This window comes from Arachis ipaensis, chromosome B10 (genome assembly GCF_059453495.1).
Source record: "Arachis ipaensis isolate K30076 ecotype BB chromosome B10, ASM5945349v1, whole genome shotgun sequence".
Lineage (NCBI taxonomy): Eukaryota > Viridiplantae > Streptophyta > Magnoliopsida > Fabales > Fabaceae > Arachis > Arachis ipaensis.
Window position 1 is genome coordinate 30,820,633 of NC_142435.1, and position 24,380 is coordinate 30,845,012.

The 24,380-nt window shown below is 37.1% G+C and overlaps 1 non-coding gene and 1 pseudogene across 1 annotated transcript; both read right to left on the reverse strand.

The window, feature by feature from the left end:
- Positions 1–43: 43 nt before the first annotated feature.
- On the reverse strand, positions 44–22,889 carry LOC107620461 (uncharacterized; annotated as a pseudogene).
- Positions 12,810–12,917, reverse strand: LOC148579567 (small nucleolar RNA R71). The gene has a single exon (XR_015896404.1). It is a non-coding gene; the product is annotated as a small nucleolar RNA R71 (small nucleolar RNA).
- Positions 22,890–24,380: the final 1,491 nt, after the last annotated feature.

Below are 24,380 nucleotides of genomic sequence, written 5' to 3' on the forward strand. Positions count from 1 at the left end.
ACAGAGAGAACATGAATCGTGTAGAATGCAAATGCACCAAATACTAACGAACATATGAACTGATATATGATGTTAAGCACCTGCCACAGACGACTGGCTGCAATAACATGAATAGAGTACTAATCTGGGTCTGTGAGAATCCTTCCAACAAACTTCCAGCATGTTTCTACAAAACCAAAGGATACATAGTGTAAAGGACAAAACTATTAATGTATATGCAACTAAAACTAAAAATCATGAATATTGAACAAAGCTGTGTAAGAGATTTCATTACCTCACTTAGGGCTACGTGTCCAGCAAAATTTATTATCTCCAACAAATCGCCACTTAATGATGACCAATGCATGACCGAGTAATTGGAGATAAGGTAGACATCGTGTTTTGAAGTAGCCCATACTAAGTTTCTCAACTGAATCCCACAAAAAATGAAACAAATCATCACCCATTAGGCTTGAAAAGTAATTAATAAACTGTCCAAACCTACATCAATAAAACCATATACTAAAAAAAGAAGCAACAATAGAGTGTTAAATGAAAATTGATAAATGTTTGAATCTTGATGTATATAGCAAAAAAACAACCTTAATCCAATTTCTATAGCATACCAGTACAGCATTCAAAGGGCTAGAGAAAACAATAATAGATTTGAAGATCATCGGTTTTCTTTCCTCAATAATGAAATAAAAAATAAAATCATATAAAGAAATGCAACTGTACAAGACAAGACTGCAAACAAGTACTGCAGAACCACCGAATATTATGTATATATTGAATCTATAGTAGCTTATATCTTCCACAACTGGTTAATTAGGGGCTTTCATCAAGAATTACATTCATTTTTTAACTTTTTAGCCATGTACTCTCATCAAGCAACACTACAATACTTATCAACAATATAACAAACATAATAGGAATAAAATCAAGTAGCAACAAGGTTCGAGCACCATGTGAAAAATCAAACAAACCTAAAAATGAAGGATGGTAGGTTTAACCATTCTTGTATTATAGAAAAAGTCATAGTATTTTCCACCCTTCACAGACCTTTTGCAATCTTGAGAGACAAAGAAACAAAATTTACTTCTGCATCTTTCCCTGCCCCCCATAATCCCAAAGGAAAAGGGTTTGATAAAACAAAAAATATTAAAAAAAAAGAAACCTCATTTATAGCATCCCCAGAAGCAAGAATATTCTCATAATTCTTATACTGTTCAAGCCTTGTAACTCTGTAACTATCTCTTGATATGTTCAATCTATCCTACTGAATACCCTGAATGTCTTTTCCCTTCCTTGCTTGTGCAGCTGATGTATCAGTTACCTTAGTGAGCTGCAACAATCATCAAACACCTTATGAGTATGAAAACAAATACCCCCCTTTTTCTCTTAAATAAACAAATTTTGAAAAAAAAAGGTTTTTATATGAACTCGATGAATAACTGAAAGGTTCAAATAAATAGAAACAGAAAAAGAAAAGGGGTTACCATCTCATACTCATCAAGAGCATCATCATCGGCAACACCACCATCATCATGGCTGTTTTCATCCATTTCATCAAAGAAATCTTCTTCTTTTTCTATGGCATCAAAGTAGAAATCTTCCTCTTCTTCGACAACGATGAGAAGTGGATGTATGGGTGATGAGCGGATAATTTATACGCTTTTTGGCATTATTTTTAGTATGTTTTTAGTATATTTTAATTAGTTTTTATTATATTTTTATTAGTTTTTAAATAAAAATCACTCTTCTGGACTTTACTATGTGTTTGTGTGTTTGATAAACCTCTATTTCATGGTTTATCTTGTGCTCATTTGAGTGGTTTTTATCAACTCTTCACCCACTTATTCATATTAATTGCATGGTTTTACTTTCCCTTCCTTATTATGTGATGTATGTGAAAAACATGTTTCCTATGCTTTAATATTAATTATTTTAATTACCTTTATTTCTATTCGATGTCGTGATTAGTGTGTTGAGTAGTTTCAGATCTTCTAAGGTAGGAATGACTTAAAGGATGGAAAGGAAACATACAAAAATGGAAGGAAAGCACCAAACGGAGCTTCTGAAGAAACTGGCATCCACGCAATCGCATGGATGAAGCGATCGCGTGCCAAGCGCGAATCAGCAGCGATGCGGCCGCATGACTGACGCGACCACGCGCCTTAAGCAGAACGCACATGACGCGGTCGCATGACTGACCCGATCGCGTGGCAAGGAAATGCTCCGAATGACGCGACCGCGTGATCCACACGGACGCGTGACAGAGGCCATGCACCAGAAATTGCAGAAAACGCTCATAGCGAATTCTGAAGCCCTTTTTGGCCCAAATCCAAGTCCAGAAGGCATAGACCAGAGGTTATGAAGTGGGAAAACGCATCCATTCAGGGGAGCTCGCCAATTTTCACTTTCCATGATTTAGATTTAGTTTGAGAGAGGTTCTCTCCTCTCTCTCTTAGGATTAGGATTATGATTTAGGACTTCTCTTAGTTTGTAAGAGTGACTCTCGATCTAGGTTTAATATTTACTTTAATGCTTTTATGCGTACTTATAAATGTTGCCAACTTGACTTATGAACCCTTTCCATATTATGATTTGAATTAATAATGATATTTGAGGTATTTCAGTTATTGATTGATTTCTCTTTAATTTGTGTTACCATTGTTTCCAATCTGAAGATATTCTATTCCAGCAATTTACTTTTTCTCTTTTTGGTCTTGGTTAAGAAATCAGTAACTCAACAGTTGTCAAACTCAGCATAATTGATAATCGTTATCTTGCTAATTGAACTGAACTTCAATAATCCCAACTTTTTCTTAGGAAATAAATAGGATTTGAATGTCAAACTAATTAGTACCTTGACTTTCCTTTGCTTTAGTAAAGGTTAACTAAGTGGAATTTAGATTCAACTTTCATTATTGTTGAGAGAGATAACTAAGTTGGACTTCCAATTTCCCTTACCTTGCCAAAAGTTGCTTTATAGTATTTATTTATTTTAATTGTCATCTACTTTACTTGTCATTTAAATCATTTGTTTCTCATCTTCTAAACCCCGATCAAAACCTTTATAGCCAATAATAAGAACATACTTCCCTGCAGTTCCTTGAGAAGACGACCTGAGGTTTGAATACTCGGTTAACAATTTTTAAGGGGTTTGTTACTTGTGACACCCAAAACATTTGTATGAAAGGACTTTTGAAGGTTTAGAAACTATACTTGCAACGAGGATTTATCCGCAATTTTCTAGACCACGCAAAAGTTCTCTCATCAAAATGGCGCCGTTGCCGGGGAACTGCTAACGTGTGCCTTATTATTGGTTATTGTAAATATTTTTCTTTTGCTTGTTTCCTTATTTTTGTTTTTTTTTCTTTTTATCTTTATTTGCTACCATGAACTCTCACCCCTCTCGCTTTGAGTTTGGTTCTAACTTTGTTGAGGGAAATAGAAGTTACAGCAGGAATATGCATCAAGGTCCGACCAATCAAGGATGGATGGAGCCAAGAGGATATAATCAACCCTTTAGGCAACAACACCTTCCAAGATATCATGGACAAAGACCATTCTACCGTGCATACCCAGCTGAAAGATATGGTGGACAACCTTGTAACTACCAACAAGCCCCACCCCGTGCATATAAACCATCCTTTCAACATAACCTCGAACCACCACACTCACAAGCTTCTCTTCACCATTCGCCACTATATGATCCTTCTTTACCCCAGTACCAATCCAATCACTCCCAATCACCACCACTTTCCTATGTATCATGTCCAAGTCCGGCAACCCGAGAAGCAGAGGTTCGCCTAAAGGAAACAATAAATAAATTTCAAACAACCATTCGACAACTGGAGCAAGTAGTAATTCAATGGGTTTCTAGACGCTCAAATACACAAGGATCAGCCACAGCCCCATGTGAACAGTCTAACGAAGAGCGTAGCATGAAGAAAATACCAGAAACTCCAGTGGATAAGACAGAGAATGAATTCGTTCTAGAACAAGTAGAAGAAGCTGTCATTGTTCAAGAAGAAGAGTTGGTTGAAGATCTAGGAGATGCTGAACCTCCATGGGAATCCAGAACTGAGGAGAACTCCGTCAAGGACGCTACAGTTGATGCTAAGGAGGATATTGTACAATCTCCAAGGCAAGTTGTTTATGAAGAATCAGACGGAACAACCCAGGACACAAATTCCCTTGATGATGATAGTCACAAGTCAAATTCTCTTAGTAATGAACTTGCATCCGCAAGTGAATTCTCTGAGATCGAAGAATCTTCCCTAAGTGAATATGAAGATGATGCGGAGGTAGATTTCTCTCAACCTCCAATCTATGACTCAAGTGATGAGGAAGACATAGAAGACTTTGACCAGGACACAGATACAATTGTAGAACCTTGCAAGGAAGTGGAGCAATTCACAGAAGAGCACAAGGGAGTGAAACTTACAGAACCACCAGAAACACCTATCCCAAGGCCATTACCACCTAATACAAGCTTCAAGTGGGTACAATCCTTAACCTTTAACTTTGCTTATTCACTTGAATATGGTTTGCTTAAAACAGATGGCCAGCTTAGAGCTCTTTGCGGCTTTAAGAGTAAGAGGGAAATGGCTCGTGCTCAGAGCTGGTGTACAAGGTTCAATAAGGTTCCACGCTTCAACTTGAAGTGCACGGATTGGTATCATGCTCAATTGAATGGATCTCAGAAAACGTTTAGTTACTATGGTGAGAATCTACCTTCTAAACCGCCGGGATGGAAAAATATATATCAAAACGAAGGCGGATTCAGAACCAAAGTTTGGGATCCTGGAAAATATTCTGATATTCATCACCCCGAGAGCCTGAAAATCTGGTTGAAGCTGCTCAGAAGCTTCACATGCCTAGTTTGGGACCCCGGAGGCTGCCGGTATTCCAAACATTGGTAGAGATTTCTAGATGAATTTAAACACAAGCCACCATAGCAGGAAGCTCATCTAATGTCCAACTTAAGGACTTTAACTAAAAGTGCTAGGTGGGAGACAACCCACCATGGTATGATCGTTCATTTTTCAATTTTTATTTCGTTTTTTTTGTTTTCAAGTTTTATTTTAGTTTATTATATTGAACCTGGAATGTTGCATCTCATTCATCATTGCATTCTGCATTTCTCATGCATATAAAAAAAACAAAAAAAAAAACAACGCACGCGACGCGGCAGCGTCGCTGATGCGTCCGCGTCACCAGTGCGCGTTTTGGAAGAAAAGAATTGAACAGAGAGTTACGCAGGAGCAGGGCTGGAGGCATGCCAATGGCACAATTCACCCCACGCGATCGCATCGCTGACGCGACCGCGTCATATGGGAATAATGGCCTCCCACGCGACCGCGTGCCCCACGCGGCCGCGTGACCAAGATTTCGACGTAATAATGGTGCACAGCCGAAAGTTGTGCTAGAGTGGTGCTGGACTGGCGCTGGACGCACAGTCCATCTCACGCGACCACGTGCCCCACGCGACCGCGTCGCCTGCGCCGCACAGCTTATCCTAATTTGCCAAATATCTTATCTTTTCTTCCCTAATCCTAATTTTTCCTCCCTCCTCTCTTACTTACTTCTTCTTCCCTTCTTTCCCTTCACATTCTTATTATCTTTCATTTTATTTTATTTTAATCTATTTGCATACTTGCATTCATTGCATTTTAATTTTGTGCATAATTTTATTTTCTTTTCTGAATTTTTTTTTCCATTGGTGTTCAAAAAATTTTTCTTATTCAAACTATTGCATCTTTTCTTGAATTTACTTTGGTAACTTGTTTTACACTGTGGGATGATATTAATTATCTGCCAATGCCAATCTTTTATGATACTTGCACATTCACTTGCATTGACATGAACTTATATTGATATTTTCATTACCCACACACCTCCCCTTTGTTGCATATTCTGCACCACTGGTATGCCATGGCTTCTATTATTTTCTCACTTGCATGTTGTAGCTACCATGTAATTGAGACTCTTATTATTTGGCATTAACCCACCTAGACTATATTTATTTTCCTATCTTTATTCCTGGGTTACTCTTCTTCCCTTTTTCTTTCAGGATGGCCACCCGGAAGAGAATCGGAAGACGTTTACATGGGGAGACAGGCAAGTCAATCTGCACAATCTATAGAAAAGCATCAGTTGAAGCCACCCGTCCACTTTCACATCTTAACATGCACCGATCTTTAAGTGTGGGGAGGTCGATACCGATCTCCATGGGTTAGTATTTTTTTATCAACACCAATATTTTATTTTTCTTGTTAGTTGTTGCATTTGCATGTTTGATTGCATATTTATTTGATTTTGTGCATTTAGTTACTACTTGGTTAAAATAATAAATTTCTTTGTAAGACCCTATTTTTGAAAAATTTCACTAATTTAAAATCAAAATTTTTGTGTTAAACTTGTCAGAAGTTGTATTTGGAACACATTTTTTGAGCCAAAGAACACACAACCTGTGAGATTTTGAGCTTATTTATAGGGTTACATTATTTAACCATAAATTTTTATTCTTGTGTGTTTACTTCTCTATGATTGCAATCTTAGTTTTGTTCCATTCTATATGTCCATTATTTAGTATATTTACATGCTTGCATATGATTGAGGCCATTACTTGTTTAGCTCACTTATCCCAAAAAATAACCTACCTTTCACATCACCCTTGTTAGCCCCCTTGAGCCTTTAAATCCCCTTTTGTTCTATATTTTACCACATCACTAGCCTTAAGCGGAAAACAAATTAATTATCCCAATTAAATCTTTGGTTAGCTTAAGATAGAAATTGTGTATCAAATAAGTGTGGGGAAATTATGGGAACATGGGTTAATAAGGGAATGTAACATGTTTCTAATTTATTAGGAATTTGGGAACCTACTCATAAAAAACCAAAATAGAAAAATAATAAAAAATCCATGTGCATTGATAAGTTATGTTTATTTCTCTACAAAAAAAAAAGAAAAAGAAAAAGAGAAAAAGAAAAAAAGAAAAAAAATATAATATATATAATATAAATAAATAAATAAGGAGACAAAATTACCCCAATGTTAAGTTAATAAAAGATCAATGCACATGTGATAAAAAAATTAAAATTTGGTACATGAGTATGGAAATTATACAAAAGTGAAAATTATGGGTAGCTAGGCATGAATTTAAAAGTATATAGAGTATATGTATATTAGGTAAGAGCTTAGGTTAATTGAAGATTCATATTATAGCTCACTTGGCCATACATATATCCTTACCTTTACCTCAGCCCCATTACAACCTTGAAAAGACCTCATGATGTTTGCATTGGTATGCTAAATATTTGTTGATTGGTTAGATGAAGAACAAAGTTTAGAAAGCATGATTAGAGAAGAGTAGAGTGAATTACCCTATACACTTGAGAGATTAGAGTGCATATACACTACCTGTAAGGGTTCAATGCATAATTCTATGTTCCCTGCTTTTATGAGCTATCTTCTTACAAGTTTACTTGTCTTTACTTTATATGATTTGAATTAGTGAAATCTGATTTATGTTTGTCTTGGGGAACTTATTTACTTTTAACCAAGTAGGTAAAAACATTTTTTGCATGTAGTTGCATTCATATAGATAGGTTGCATTTCATACATCCTACCATTCCTCTTCATCTTTATAGTTTTTCTTGAGCTTAGCATGAGGACATGCTATTGTTTAAGTGTGGGGAGGTTGATAAACCTCTATTTCATGGTTTATCTTGTGCTCATTTGAGTGGTTTTTATCAACTCTTCACCCACTTATTCATATTAATTGCATGGTTTTACTTTCCTTTCCTTATTATGTGATGTATGTGAAAAACATGTTTCCTATGCTTTAATATTAATTATTTTAATTACCTTTATTTCCATTCGATGCCGTGATTAGTGTGTTGAGTAGTTTCAGATCTTCTAAGGTAGGAATGACTTAAAGGATGGAAAGAAAACATACAAAAATGGAAGGAAAGCACCAAACGGAGCTTCTGAAGAAACTGGCATCCACGCGATCGCATGGACGAAGCGATCGCGTGCCAAGCGCGAATCAGCAGCGACACGGCCGCATGACTGACGCGACCGCGCGCCTTAAGCAGAACGCACATGACGCGGTCGCATGACTGATGCGACCGCGTGGCAAGGAAATGCTCCGAATGACGCGACCGCGTGACCCACGCGGACGCGTGACAGAGGCCACGCACCAGAAATTACAGAAAACGCTGATAGAAAATTCTGAAGCCCTTTTTGGCCCAAATCCAAGTCCAGAAGGCATAGACCAAAGGTTATGAAGTGGGGAAACGCATCCATTCAGTGGAGCTCGCCAATTTTCACTTTCCATGATTTAGATTTAGTTTGAGAGAGGTTCTCTCCTCTCTCTCTTAGGATTAGGATTAGGATTTAGGACTTCTCTTAGTTTGTAAGAGTGACTCTTGATCCAGGTTTAATATTTACTTTAATGCTTTTATGCGTACTTATAAATGTTGCCAACTTGACTTATGAACCCTTTCCATATTATGATTTGAATTAATAATGATATTTGAGGTATTTCAGTTATTGATTGATTTCTCTTTAATTTGTGTTACCATTGTTTCCAATCTGAAGATATTCTATTCCAGCAATTTACTTTTTCTCTTTTTGGTCTTGGTTAAGAAATCAATAACTCAACAGTTGTCAAACTCAGCATAATTGATAATCGTTATCTTGCTAATTAAACTGAACTTCAATAATCCCAACTTTTTCTTAGGAAATAAATAGGATTCGAATGTCAAACTAATTAGTCCCTTGACTTTCATTTGCTTTAGTAAAGGTTAACTAAGTACAATTTAGATTCAACTTTCATTATTGTTGAGAGAGATAACTAAGTTGGACTTCCAATTTCCCTTACCTTGCCAAAAGTTGCTTTATAGTATTTATTTATTTTAATTGCCATCTACTTTACTTGTCATTTAAATCACTTGCTTCTCATCTTCTAAACCCCAATCACAACCTTTATAGCCAATAATAAGAACATACTTCCCTGCAGTTCCTTGAGAAGACGACCCGAGGTTTGAATACTCGGTTAACAATTTTTAAGGGGTTTGTTACTTGTGACACCCAAAACGTTTGTATGAAAGGACTTTTGAAGGTTTAGAAACTATACTTGCAACGAGGATTTATCCACATTTTTCTAGACCATGCAAAAGTTCTCTCATCAGTATTTTTCTGTGATTTCAGGTATTTTCTGGCTGAAATTGAGGGACCTGAGCAAAAATCTGATTCAGAGGCTGAAAAAGGACTGCAGATGCTGTTGGATTCTGACCTCCCTGCACTCAAAGTGGACTTTCTGGAGCTACAGAAGCCCAATTGGCGCGCTCTCAATTGCGTTGGAAAGTAGACATCCTGGGCTTTCCAGCAATATATAATAGTTCATACTTTGCCCGAAATTTGATGGCCCAAACAGGCGTTCCAAGTCAGCTCAAGAATTCTGGCGTTTAACTCCAAAACTGGCACAAAAGCTGGAGTTAAACGCCCAAACTGGCACAAAAGCTGACGTTTAACTCCAAGAGAAGTCTCTACACGAAAATGCTTCAATACTCAGCCCAAGCACACACCAAGTGGGCCCGGAAGAAGATTTCTGCATTAATTACTGATTTCTGTAAACCCTAGGCTACTAGTTCTCTATAAATAGGACCTTTTGCTATTGTATTTTCATCTTTAAGTAGTCTTATGCTATCTTAGATCACGTTTTGGGGGCTGGCCTCACGGCCATGCCTGAACCTTGTTCTTATGTATTTTCAACGGTAGAGTTTCTACACACCATAGATTAAGGTGTGGAGCTCTGCTGTTCCTCGAGTATTAATGCAATTACTATTGTTCTTCTATTCAATTCAGCTAATTCTTGTTCTAAGATATCACTTGTTTTTTAACTTGATGAATGTGATGATCCGTGACACTCATCATCATTCTCACCTATGAACGTGTGCCTGACAACCACCTCCGTTCTACCTTCGATTGAGTGTGTATCTCTTGGATTCCTTAATCAGAATCTTCATGGTATAAGCTAGAATCCATTGGCGGCCATTCTTGAGAATCTGGAAAGTCTAAACCTTGTCTGTGGTATTCCGAGTAGGATTCAAGGATTGAATGACTGTGACGAGCTTCAAACTCGCGAGTGTTGGGCGTTAGTGACAGACGCAAAAGAATCACTGGATTCTATTCCGACATGATCGAGAACCGACAGATGATTACCCGTGCTGTGACAAAGTGCGTTGAACATTTTCACTGAGAGGACGGGATTGTAGCCATTGACAACGGTGATGCCCAACATACAGCTTGCCATGGAAAGGAGTATGAATGATTGGATGAAGACAGTAGAAAAGCAGAGAGACGAAAGGGACAAAGCATCTTCATACGCTTATCTGAAATCCACCAATGAATTACATAAGTATCTCTATCTTTACTTTATGTTTATTTTCATCACCTTAAACTCCATAACCATTTGAATCCGCCTGACTGAGATTTACAAGATGACCATAGCTTGCTTCAAGCCGACAATCTCCGTGGGATCGACCCTTACTCACGTAAGGTTTATTACTTGGATGACCCAGTGCACTTGCTGGTTAGTTGTGCGAAATTGTGACAAAGTGTGATTCACGTTTGAGAGCACCAAGTTTTTGGCGCCATTGTTGATGATCACAATTTCGTGCACCAAGTTTTTGGCGCCGTTGCCTGGGATTGTTCGAGTTTGGACAACTGACGGTTCATCTTGTTGCTTAGATTAGGTATCTTTTCTTCAGAATTTTTAAGAATGAATTCTAGAGTTTCAAGGTGATGTTTCCACCATCACAAAAGCTGATTGATTCTCATCAATTTAGCTATTGAATGTAATGTCCTGCTGAAGCTTGGCCAAACAAGTCTAATCTTTTTAGATTGAAGCTTTAGACTAACATTACATGATTCCTGGAATTCTTATTAAAAGTTTTGATTCTCTTTATTTTCTTTTCCATATAAGTTTCGAAAAATACAAAAAAAATTTTAAAATCATAAAACCAAAAATATTTTATGTTTCTTGTTTGAGTCTAGTATTAAGTTTGGTGTCAATTGCATGTTTCTGTTCTTCTTGCATTTTTTGAATTCATGCATGTTCTTCATTAATCTTCAAGTTGTTCTTGTTGATTTCCTTGCTATGATCTTTAAATTCTCTTGTTTAGTGTGTTTTGTTGTTTTTCATATGCATTTTTTACATTGTTATAGTCCTTAGTATACAAACATTTTAAGTTTGGTGTCCTGCATGCATTGTTTATTTGATCTTAGTTGTATTTTTATTGTTTCTCATCATTAAAAATCCAAAAATATTTTCAAAATTGTGTCTTTTCAAGTCAATAATACAGAGAATCGAAGATTCAGAACATTCAGCAGAGGAATCAAACAGAAAAAGCTGGGCGTTCAAAACGCCCAATGAAGAAGGAAAAATGGCGTTTAAACGCCAGCCAGGGCACCTGGCTGGGCGTTTAACACCCAAAAAGGTAGAGATTTGGGCGTTAAACGCCAGAATGGGCACCATTCTGGGCGTTTAACGCCAGGATGATACTAGAGGGAAGATTTTGTTTTTAATTCACAATTTTTTTCAAGTTTTCATATTTTTTCAAAATCAAATCTTTTTCAAATCATATCTTTTCAATCATATCTCTTTCAAAATCAATTTCTTTCCATTTTATATTTATTTTTACTATTTTCAAAAATCCTTGCTAAAATTAAAGATTTACTTTAAAAATTTTCAAGTTGTTACTTGCCTATTAAGAAAGGATTAAATTTTAAATTTCAGAATCATATCTTCTAATTTCTTGTTAGTCAAGTAATCAACTTTAGTTTCAAAACTTTCTCTTTTTTTTAATTTGATTTTCAAATCATATATTTTCAAACATATCTTTTCAATCACATCTTTTTCAAAATTAATTTTTTTTTCAATCATATCTTTTTCTAATTTCAAAATCTTTTTCAAAAATCACTTTATTTCTTTCCCAACCTTAGTTTTCGAAAATCTCAATCAAATTTTCAAATTTCTTTTTAAAATCTTTTAATTAATTTTTGAAAATTCTTCCCCTCTTCTCACATCATTCGATTTAAAGGACTAAGACTCCTCATCAAGGTGCAATTCGAACTCCCTCCTTCTGTATATGTTCGGATTCTCCTCCATCTACCACCTCCTTCTATTCTTCTTTTCCTCTGACACCTCAAGGAATCTCTATACTGTGACATAGAGGATTCCCTACTTGCTTGTTCTCTTCTCTTTCATATGAGCAGGAACAAAGATAAAGGCATACTTGTTCAAGCTGATCCTGAACCTGAAAGGACCTTGAAGAGAAAGCTAAGAGAAGCTAAAGAACAATTCTCTTTAGAGGGCCTAACAGAACTCTTCAAAGAAGAAGAAACCATGGCAGTCGAAAACAACAACAATACCAACAATGCAAGGAAGGTGCTTGGTGACTTTACTGCACCTACTCCTGATTTCTATGGGAGAAGCATCTTAATCCCTGCCATTGGAGCAAACAACTTTGAGCTTAAGCCTCAATTAGTTTCTCTAATGCAACAGAATTGCAAGTTTCATGGACTTCCATTGGAAGATCCTCATCAGTTCTTAGCTGAATTCTTGCAAATCTGTGACACTGTCAAGACCAATGGGATTGACCCTGAAGTCTACAGACTTATGCTCTTTCCTTTTGCTGTAAGAGACAGAGCTAGGACATAGTTAGATTCACAACCTAAAGAAAGCCTGAACTCTTGGGAAAATCTAGTCAATGCCTTCTTGGCAAAGTTCTTTTCACCTCAAAAATTGAGTAAGCTTAGAGTGGAAGTCTAAACCTTTAGACAGAAGGATGGTGAGTCCCTCTATGAAGCTTGGGAGAGATACAAGCAATTGATCAGAAGGTGCCCTTCTGACATGCTTTCAGAATGGAGCATCATAGGAATCTTCTATGATGGTCTGTCTGAACTATCCAAGATGTCATTGGATAGCTCTGCTGGAGGATCTCTTCATCTGAAGAAGACGCCTGCAGAAGCTCAAGAACTCATTGAAATGGTTGCAAATAACCAATTCATGTACACCTCTGAAAGGAATCCTATGAATAATGGGACAACTCAGAAAAAAGGGAGTTCTTGAGATTGATACTCTGAATGTCATATTGGTTCAGAATAAAATATTAACCCAACAAGTTAATATAATTTCTCAAAGTCTGTCTGGAATGCAAGCAGCAACAGGCAGTACTAAGGAAGCTTCCTCTGAAGAAGAAGCTTATGATCCTGAGAACCCAGCAATGGAAGAGGTGAATTACATGGGAGAACCCTATGGAAACACCTATAATCCTTCATGGAGAAATCATCCAAATCTCTCATGGAATGATCAACAGAGACCTCAACAAGGTTTCAACAACAATAATGGTAGAAGAAACAGGTTTAGCAATGGCAAGCCTTTTCCATCATCTTCTCAGCAACAGACAGAGAATTCTAAGCAGAGCCACTCTGACTTAGCAACCATTGTCTCTGATTTAATCAAAACCACTCAAAGTTTCATGACTGAAACAAGGTCTTCCATTAGAAATTTGGAGGCACAATCGGGTCAGCTGAGTAAGAAAATTACTGAACTCCCTCCTAACACTCTCCCAAGCAATACAGAAGAGAATCCAAAAAGAGAGTGCAAGGCCATAACCACAACCCTCACGGCCGAACATGGAGAGGAGAAAGAGGCAGTGATTCCCACTGAGGAAGACCTCAATGGATGTCCGCTGACCTCCATGGAGTTCCCTAATGAGAAACCATGGGAATCTGAGGCTCACACTGAGACCATAGAGATTCCATTGAATTTACTTCTGCCATTCATGAGTTCTGATGAGTATTCTTCCTCTGAAGAGGATGAAGATGTTACTGAAGAGCAAGTTGCTAAATACCTTGGAGCAATCATGAAGCTAAATGCCAAGTTATTTGGTAATGAGACTTGGGAGGATGAACCTCCATTGCTCATCAAAGAACTGGATGACTTGACTAGGCAGAGATTACCTCAAAAGAGACAGGACCCTGGAAAATTCTCAATCCCTTGTACCATAGGTACCATGACCTTTAAGAAGGCTTTGTGTGACCTAGGGTCAAGCATAAACCTTATGCCTCTCTCTGTAATGGAGAAGCTAGGGATCATTAAGGTACAAGCTGCAAGAATCTCACTAGAGATGGCAGACAATTCAAAGAAACAGGCTTATGGACTTGTAGAGGATGTCTTGGTAAAGGTTGAAGACCATTACATCCCTGCTGATTTCATGATCCTAGAGACTGGGAAGTGTATGGATGAATCCATCATCCTTGGCAGACCCTTCCTAGCCACAGCAAAGGCTGTGATTGATGTTGACAGAGGAGAATTGATCATTCAAGTGAATGAAGACTCCCTTGTGTTTAAGGCTCAAGGATATCCCTCTGTAACCATGGAGAGGAAGCATGAAGTGCTTCTCTCAATACAGAGTCAAACAGAGCCCCCACAGTCAAACTCTAAGTTTGGTGTTGGGAGGCCACAACCAAACTTTAAGTTTGGTGTTGAACCCCCACATTCAAACTCTAAGTTTGGTGTTGGGAGGTTCCAACATTGCTCTGAACATCTGTGAGGCTCTATGAGAGCCACTGTCAAGCTATTGACATTAAAGAAGCGCTTGTTGGGAGGCAACCCAATTTTTACTTATCTATGTTAAATTTCTATTTTCTATTGTTATTTTATGTTTTCTGTAGGTTGATGATCATGTGAAGTCACAAAAATAATTGAAAAAGCAAAAACAAAGTGAAAAACAGAATGAAAAATAGAACACCCTGGAGGAGACAGTTACTGGCGTTTAAACGCCAGTAAAGGTAGCAGAATGGGCGTTAAACGCCCAGTCTGGCCTCATTCTGGGCGTTTAACGCCAGAAAAGGGCACCAGACTGGCGTTTAACGCCAGGAATGGGCAAGAAACTGGCGTTAAACGCCAGAAATGGGCAGCAGCCTGGCGTTTAACACCAGGATTGGCAGAAAGGGGCATTTTGCACGCCACTTGGTGCAGGGATGAGATATCCTTGACACCTCAGGATCTGTGGACCCCACAGGATCCCCACCTACCCTACTACTCTCTCCCTCTTCTTCACCCATTCACCAATCACCTCAATACCTCTTCCCCAAAAACCCCTCACCTATCAAATCCCACCATTCTCTTCACCACTCACATCCATCCTTCATAAAACCCCCACCTACCTCACCATTCAAATTCAAACCACTTTTCCTCCCAAACCAACCCTCTATAGCCGAACCATACACACTCTTTCACCCCTATATAAACCCATCTTCACTCCTTCATTTTCACACAACCTAAACACCACTTCTCCCCCTTGGCCGAAACACAAAGTCCACTCCATCTCCTCTATTTCTTCTTCTTCTACTCTCTTCTTTCTTCTTTTGCTCGAGGATGAGTAGCCTTCTAAGTTTGGTGTGGTAAAAGCTAAAGCTTTTTATTTTTCATAACCATTTATGGCACCAAAGGCCAGAGAAACCTCTAGAAAGAGGAAAGGGAAGGCAAAAGCTTCCACCTCCGAGTCATGGGAGATGGAGAGATTCCTCTCAAGGGTGCATCAAGACCACTTCTATGAAGTTGTGGCCAAGAAGAAAGTGATCCCCGAGGTCCCTTTCAAGCTCAAAAAGAATGAGTATCCGGAGATCCGACATGAGATCCGAAGAAGAGGTTGGGAAGTTCTCACCAACCCCATTCAACAAGTCGAAATCTTAATGGTTCAAGAGTTCTATGCCAATGCATGGATCACTAAGAACCATGATCAAAGTGTGAACCCGGACCCCAAGAATTGGCTTACAATGGTTCGAGGAAAATATTTAGACTTTAGTCCGGAAAATGTAAGGTTGGAATTCATGATGCAAGGAGATGCACACCCATACACTAGAAGGGTCAACTTTGATCAAAGGTTGGTCCAAATCCTCATGGACATATGTGAAAAGGGCGCTCAATGGAAGAGAGATTCAAGAGGGAAGCCGGTTCAACTAAGAAGGCATGACCTCAAGCCCGTGGCTAGGGGATGGTTGGAGTTCATCCAACGCTCAATCATTCCCACTAGCAACCGGTCCGAAGCTACTATAGACCGGGCTATCATGATATATAGCATCATGATTGGAGAGGAAGTGGAAGTTCATGAGGTTATATCCCAAGAACTCTACAAGGTGGCGGACAAGTCCTCTCCTTTGGCAAGGTTAGCCTTCCCTCATCTTATTTGTCACCTTTGCAATTCGGTTGGAATTGACATAGAGGGAGACATTCTCATTGATGAGGACAAACCCATCACTAAGAAAAGGATGGAGAAAACAAGAGAACCTCATCAAGAGCATGAGGAAATTCCTCATCATGAAATCCCTGAGATGCCTCAAGGGATGCATCTTCCTCCACAAAACTATTGGGAGCAAATCAATACCTCCCTAGGAGAATTAAGTTCCAACATGGGACAACTAAGGGTGGAGCACCAAGAGCATTCCATCCTCCTCCATGAAATCAGAGAAGATCAAAGAACCATGAGAGAGGAGCAACAAAGGCAAGGAAGAGACATTGAGGAGCTCAAGCACTCCATAAGATCTTCAAGAAGAAGAACAAGCCGCCATCACTAAGGTGGACTCGTTCTTTAACTTCCTTGTTCTTTATTTTCCTGTTTTTCGAAAATTATGCTTTATGTTTATCTATGTTTGTGTCTTTATTACATGATCATGAGTGTCTATGCCTTAAAGCTATGAAAATGAATCCATCACCTTTCTTAAATAAAAAATATTTTTAATTGAAAAAGAAAAAGAAGTACATGAATTTTGAATTTTAAAATAGTTTAATTATTTTGATGTGGTGGCAATGCTATTGTTTTTCTGAATGAATGCTTGAACAGTGCATATTTTTTAATTTGATTGTTTATGAATGTTAAAATTGTTGGCTCTTGAAAGAATGAAAGGAAAAGGAGAAATGTTATCTGATGATCTGAAAAATCATAAAATTGATTCTTGAAGCAAGAAAAAGCAGTGAAAAGCTTGCAAAAAAAAAAGCAAGCAGAAAAAGCCAATACCCCTTTAAACCAAAAGGCAAGGGTGATAAAAAGGATCCAAGGCTTTGAGCATCAGTGGATAGGAGGGCCCACAGGAATAAAATCCTGGCCTAAGCGGCTAAACCAAGCTGTCCCTAACTATGTGCTTGTGGCGTGAAGGTGTCAAGTGAAAACTTGAGACTGAGCGGTTAAAGTCGAGGTCCAAAGCAAAAAGAAGAGTGTGCTTCAGAACCCTGGATACCTCTAATTGGGGACTCTAGCAAAGCTGAGTCACAATCTGAAAAGGTTCACCTAGTTATGTGTCTGTGGCATTTATGTATCCGGTGGTAATACTGGAAAACAAAGTGCTTAGGGCCACGGCCAAGACTCATAAAGCAGCTGTGTTCAAGAATCAACATACTTAACTAGGAGAGTCAATAACACTATCTGGATTTTGAATTCCTATAGATGCCAATCATTCTGAACTTCAAAGGATAAAGTGAGATGCCAAAACTGTTCAGAAGCAAAAAGCTAAAAGCCCCGCTCATCTAATTAATACTGATCTTCATAGATGTTTTTGGAATTCATTGTATATTCTCTTCTTTTTATCCTATTTGATTTTCAGTTGCTTGGGGACAAGCAACAATTTAAGTTTGGTGTTGTGATGAGCAGATAATTTATACGCTTTTTGGCATTGTTTTTAGTATATTTTAATTAGTTTTTATTATATTTTTATTAATTTTTAAATAAAAATCACTCTTCTTGACTTTACTATGAGTTTGTGTGTTTTTCTGTAATTTCAGGTATTTTCTAGCTGAAATTGAGGGACCTGAGCAAAAATCTTATTCAGAGGCTGAAAAAGGACTGCAGATGCTGTTGGATTCTGACCTCCCTGCACTCAAAGTGGATTTTCTGGAGCTACAGAAGCCCAATTGGCGCGCTCTCAATTGCGTTGGAAAGTAGACATCCTGTGCTTTCCAGCAATATATAATAGTCCATACTTTGTCCGAGATTTGATGGCCCAAACAGGCGTTCCAAGTCAGCTCAAGAATTCTGGCGTTTAACTCCAAAACTGGCACAAAAGCTGGAGTTAAACGCCCAAACTAGCACAAAAGCTAGCGTTTAACTCCAAGAGAAGTCTCTACACGAAATTTCTTCAATACTCAGCCCAAGCACACACCAAGTGGGCCCGGAAGAAGATTTCTGCATTAATTACTAATTTTTGTAAACCCTAGGCTACTAGTTCTCTATAAATAGGACCTTTTGCTATTGTATTTTCATCTTTGAGTAGTCTTATGCTATCTTAGATCACGTTTTGGGGGCTGGCCTCACGGCCATGCCTGAACCTTGTTCTTATGTATTTTCAACGGTAGAGTTTCTACACACCATAGATTAAGGTGTGGAGCTCTGCTGTACCTCGAGTATTAATGCAATTACTATTGTTCTTCTATTCAATTCAGCTTATTCTTGTTCTAAGATATCACTTGTTCTTCAACTTGATGAATGTGATGATCCGTGACACTCATCATCATTCTCACCTATGAACGTGTGCCTGACAACCACCTCCGTTCTACCTTCGATTGAGTGTGTATCTCTTGGATTCCTTAATCAGAATCTTCGTGGTATAAGCTAGAATCCATTGGCGGCCATTCTTGAGAATCCGGAAAGTCTAAACCTTGTCTGTGGTATTCCGAGTAGGATTCAAGGATTGAATGACTGTGACGAGCTTCAAACTCGTGAGTGTTGGGCATTAGTGACAGACGCAAAAGAATCATTGGATTCTATTCCGACATGATCGAGAACCGACAGATGATTAGCTGTGCTGTGACAGAGTGCGTTGAACATTTTCACTGAGAGGACGGGATTGTAGCCATTAACAACGGTGATGCCCAACATACAGCTTGCTATGGAAAGGAGTATGAATGATTGGATGAAGACAGTAGGAAAGCAGAGAGACGAAAGGGACAAAACATCTTCATACGCTTATCTGAAATCCACCAATGAATTACATAAGTATCTCTATCTTTACTTTATGTTTATTTTCATCACCTTAAACTCCATAACCATTTGAATCCTCCTGACTAAGATTTACAAGATGACCATAGCTTGCTTCAAGTCGACAATCTCCATGGGATCGACCCTTACTCACGTAAGGATTATTACTTGGACGACTCAGTGCACTTGCTAGTTAGTTGTGCGAAATTGTGACAAAGTGTGATTCACGTTTGAGAGCACCAAGTTTTTGGCGCCATTGTTGATGATCACAATTTCGTGCACCAATGGGCAGCCACGAGGTCGACTCCACGACGACACAGAATCGCACAGTGGAGCGGAGACTACGAATTTTGCACACCGTGGAGGAGGAAGCAGAGATTTCACGCATTGTGCTTGTGGAGGAGAGGCAAAAGGTTGACGCCGGGGAGAAAAGGATGGATGGCAGTCGCGCGACTCCATAACCACGCAGAGGTGCAGAGTAGAGCAGGGATTAGGGATTAGGGATTTCGGCAGATGTTAAGGGAGGGGGTGTTGGTTATAAGATAAAAAAGAGATTGAATAAATGAAAATTGATATAAAGGTTCTGATTACCGGCGGTTCTTCATGCAGTAGCCGCTAATCAATCAAATGATGCGGCAGTGGAATTACAATGGCTGGTATATCTGTTATCTGCGGCAATTGGATGAACGGCCGGCAATTTTTGGCCAGTATCCTCCGCCTCTCGTAGTGGGAGGAGGGGAGAACTCTTTAATTTTGGAGGGAAAGATTTGATTTCAATTGCGATGAGGGAGTGACATACGGGATATGGTATATTTTGGTTGTAAAATTAGTAAGGAGGAGGGAAGAATTCTTTAATTTTGAAGGAAAAGATTTAATTTCAATTATAATGAGAGAGTGACATGTGACATATTTTGGTTGTAAAATTAATAAAGAGGAGAGGATAATTTCTTAATTTTGGAGGGAAAGATTTGATTCCAATTGCAATGAAAAAGTGACATGTGGCATATTTTGGTTGTAAAATTAGAGATATATATATAAATATATAATAGATTTTGGAGAGATAGATTTGATTCCAATTGCAATGAGAAAGTGATATGTGGCACATTTTGGTTGTAAAATTAGAAATATATAATAGATTTTGGAGAGAAAAATTTGATTCTAATTACAATGAGAAAGTGACATGTGGTACATTTTGATGGTAAAATTAAAAATATATAATAGATTTAAAATTTAATTATTTATTTCTTTTGGTGTAAGTTTATAACTGATAAAAAAATCAGTACATGCTAATTATTTTTATTTATTTATTTATTTCTGGGTTGGGGAGGGGGCGGGGGGTTGTTAGTTAGTAGACATTCATAATTTAGTATATAATATTCTATCTGAAGAATCCTTCCTAATCTTATCTTAAGGCACCTTAAGGATCATTCACATGGAATTTAAAGAAAACATCTAGCATAGAATAAGAGAAGAGAGACAAGGAATAATTATCAAAATAACTAACAGTGCATTCTTTCTGTACAATTTTGCCGCTATATTTATTGTAATAATAATCATATATTAATGTGATTTATGTCAAATATATTACACATTTTTTTTCATAATATCTCCTAAATCAATGATTAATTCACTATGAATCTAATTTGAATCGTCTAAACAGACGATTAAAGTAACTACTGGCCAACCAAATTAATTGTCACATATACTAAACATGATAACATTCAAAGTCAAACAAACCCGTTTAGCATCGAGTATATCTAAGATTGTCAAAACAAACTACATAATTATTTGGAATTAAGTAATCAAGTCATCGATGCCCTTTGTCTGCATAAGATGATGATGTACATGCACCAAATTATTAAAATAGATAACGAATATATATGATGCTAGATTTAAAATGTCTCTACCATACGCCATTCATATCTCTTGCTGAATATCAAATTAGACACGATCCACTTTTTTAAGGAAAAAGATTTTTATAAATAATTTCCATACCATGTTTATGATGTGAGTAATAAATAAAAGCGATTGCTGAGAGACATAATAAACTATCTTGGCTTATAGAGATTTCTCGGGCTTGTTAAAATTAAAGATGTATTATATAGAATTATAGATCATACAATTAGTACAAGTATTTATGAGCTGCGTAGTTAGCTATAATACTAGTTATCATGGATCTTAATTAGTTCATTAGGTGAGTAACTACTTCTATTTATGGAAAACTCCATATTTAGTATTTGGAAGGTGAAAAATTACCTCTCATAATTATAATCATAGAACATAAATTTATAAGAATAAAATATAGGATTATGGTGAATAATTTTCTTATTTTAGATTAACGTTTCTATAGATCAAGTATATTTGTGAGAGATTCCAACAATCAAATCAGTTGAAATACAAAAGATATAAAAATTAAAATTCAATGACATACTTTAAAAAGATGTTAAACCTTTTATTTATAATATTTAAAAGAAATAGATAAATTCGTATAAAATTTACTCAAAATTCTACGTGAATATAATTCATATTATACTCTATACAAGTCAGCATGTTTCCAGATATATTTTTGGATAAAAGATAGTACCATTTAGTTAATTAATAAGCTTGAATAAGGTTTGCAAATTTTTTTTACACAATGCAATACCTCATACCACATGAAGATCATTTGAGAGGAATTAAACAGATTCTAACCCATTATTATTACTATTGTTTTTGGCGGTGTTGCTACAAATCTCCTAAAATGACTTTAGCATCTCCTTATTCCTTCGTAATGGTGTTTTGTGACTTTCAATATGCAATTAATTTTACTCCATATTAAATACGTAGAAAAAAAATCAATTATCAAACGAATATGAAATTTAAATGTATAATTCTTGAATTTTTAGAGGTACGTTTTTAAATTTTAACTAATAAAAAAAATGAGTTCTACTGTTTTATTTATTAAAATATTTTTAATTATGCATATTCAATATAGGTAAATATAAAATGGTGGAATCGATTATTTAACGATAATATTAGAAAGACAATAATTTAAAGTTATTTTATTTTATTTAATTTACGTAAGTAATATTTATAATTACATATTTATTATATTTAATATTATTCGATTATTCTAATAATCAAAAAATACAAAATATAATAAATAATAATTAAAAATATAAAAAATAATTTTAAATTATTTTATATTAATTTTTTATATTTTTGCAAATATCTTTTATCAATGGACATTTAAAAAAGGATATCGTAATTAAGTGTGTGAGAGTGTCATATTCATAGCTATCAAAATCAGACTGAATTTACTGGTTTGATCGAAAATCGATGAACTCATTATAAAGTCGGTCCGACTGAGAAATCTGACCATAGAAGAAAAAAAAACTGATGTTTTTTTAACCTACTATCCCCCCCTAAACGATGTCAATTTGTTGGTTTTGAAAAAAATTCCTAACCTAAATGATCGAAGAATCCATTCATCTCTCTCAATCTCACTCAGCCTCGCCTTCTAGAGGCACTCTCTCACTGTCTCACACTAAAAAAAAATCATTGGGCACCGCCACTGCATGGTTGTTGTAATGATCACCGACTCCTTTGCCTTGTCTTGTCGGCTCTTGTGTGTCTCCATCACTGCGTCGTCGCCTCCGTTTATGGCTTTCCTACACTGCATCGTCGCGTCTTGTTGCTCGTGTGAGTTTGTCGTCGTCGTCGCGTCGTCGTTTAGTGTTGGTTACCGTCCCTGCTGCATCCCCTTCGCCAATCTTTGTTTTGATGTCGCTGCTGCATAGTTTGGTTTTTCTCATCTCTGCCCGCGTTCTTTCATCATCACCATCTATCATTGGTTCTGCTCCTTCTTCCTTCATTTTTTTATTTGGATCTCTGTTTTTTTTCTAGGTCTTTAATTTCATTTTTCACATTGCTGGAGCAATTAAAACGAGGTGAATGACTTGAAATTTGTCACTACTCACTAATTATAATAATTGTTTGTTATATGTCTAGTTTCTATTTTAGCTAAATGACTGTTGTGTTGAAATATATTAGGACATGATTGTGTTAGAAATATCTTTTCTCAACTGATGTTTGATGAAATGCTTCAATGCCACTATTTTTCATAATGTTTGTGTGCTTCATTTTTTTTTCTATCAGTCTTATGATTATAACGCTTATAATCTATTTGGTTTGAAGCTAAGGTTTGCAAAACCTAATAAATATTTTGTTAAATGCTCTTAGAAAAGGGTGAGTATGATCTTGTTCGAAGCTATATATGTTAAAAAATACTATATTTTATGACAGAATATCAAACATGAGTTTCTTTACAGAAACGTGTTTATCTTACTTCTTTTAATAACTATGTAAGTTTAATTTACAGCAAATAAATGTATCAAGTCAAGATGTGATTGGAAGTATCTTAATTTTAGGTATTTCAAATGTTAATAAATATATGTATTTTATTGAGGGAAGTGTTTCGGTTGAGGTCTTTCGGTGAAGTTTGGACTATTCTTGGAACTATAAGGGAATTGTTTGAGAGGTGGATCGGTAGGCATAAGCGAAAACAAGATCAGAAGAAGTGGCTTACAAGGTTCTTTGCAATGATTTGGAACATTTGAGTGGAACACAATGTTAGGATCTTCAATAACAAGGAAGCAGGTGTTGAGTTCGTAATCAGGAAGACGATTCTGAGCTACAAAGAATGGGCCAATAGTAATCCTTTTGATTGTTGATGACAATGCCGGAAATTTCAGGATTTTTATGTAATTTTATGTAGTGCTTCCGTTTGCTCCACATTATTGTGTTGAGCTTTCTTTGGTTCAAAAAAAATAAATATATGTATTTTAAATTTTAATTTTAAGTCTTTGACTATTTTTATTTTTTATTGAAAAAGTATAGGGTACCAATATATTATCTGCCAACTTATTGCCAATAATAATTAATTATTATATTTTAATTACAATTAGCATTGAATTGACCTAAATTAATAAAAAAATTTGAATTATAAGAATTTGTAACCGTGCCAAGGAGAGCTGCAACGTGAATTTAGGAAGGTGTCACCCAACCCTCTTCCGCAGCAACCCCTCTGCGTTCTCCCTCACCCCGGCTTGCATCCTCTGCCTCCACCATTGCTGTCCCTGCACGACGTGCCAAGCATGCTTGCCCACATTACGCCTCTGCGATCGCCGCGTCGCATCCCCTCCGCCACTATCGTCTTCGTCATCAAGTCGTGGAGCTTTCACCACTATCGTCTTCACCGCCATGCGGAACCCCCTCCCTGTGAAGCTGCCGTTGCTGCATCGCGCCGTTAGTTGCACTGCTCAGAATGCGTGCAGTGATTCGCGTCTGCACCGCCGTTGCGGCAT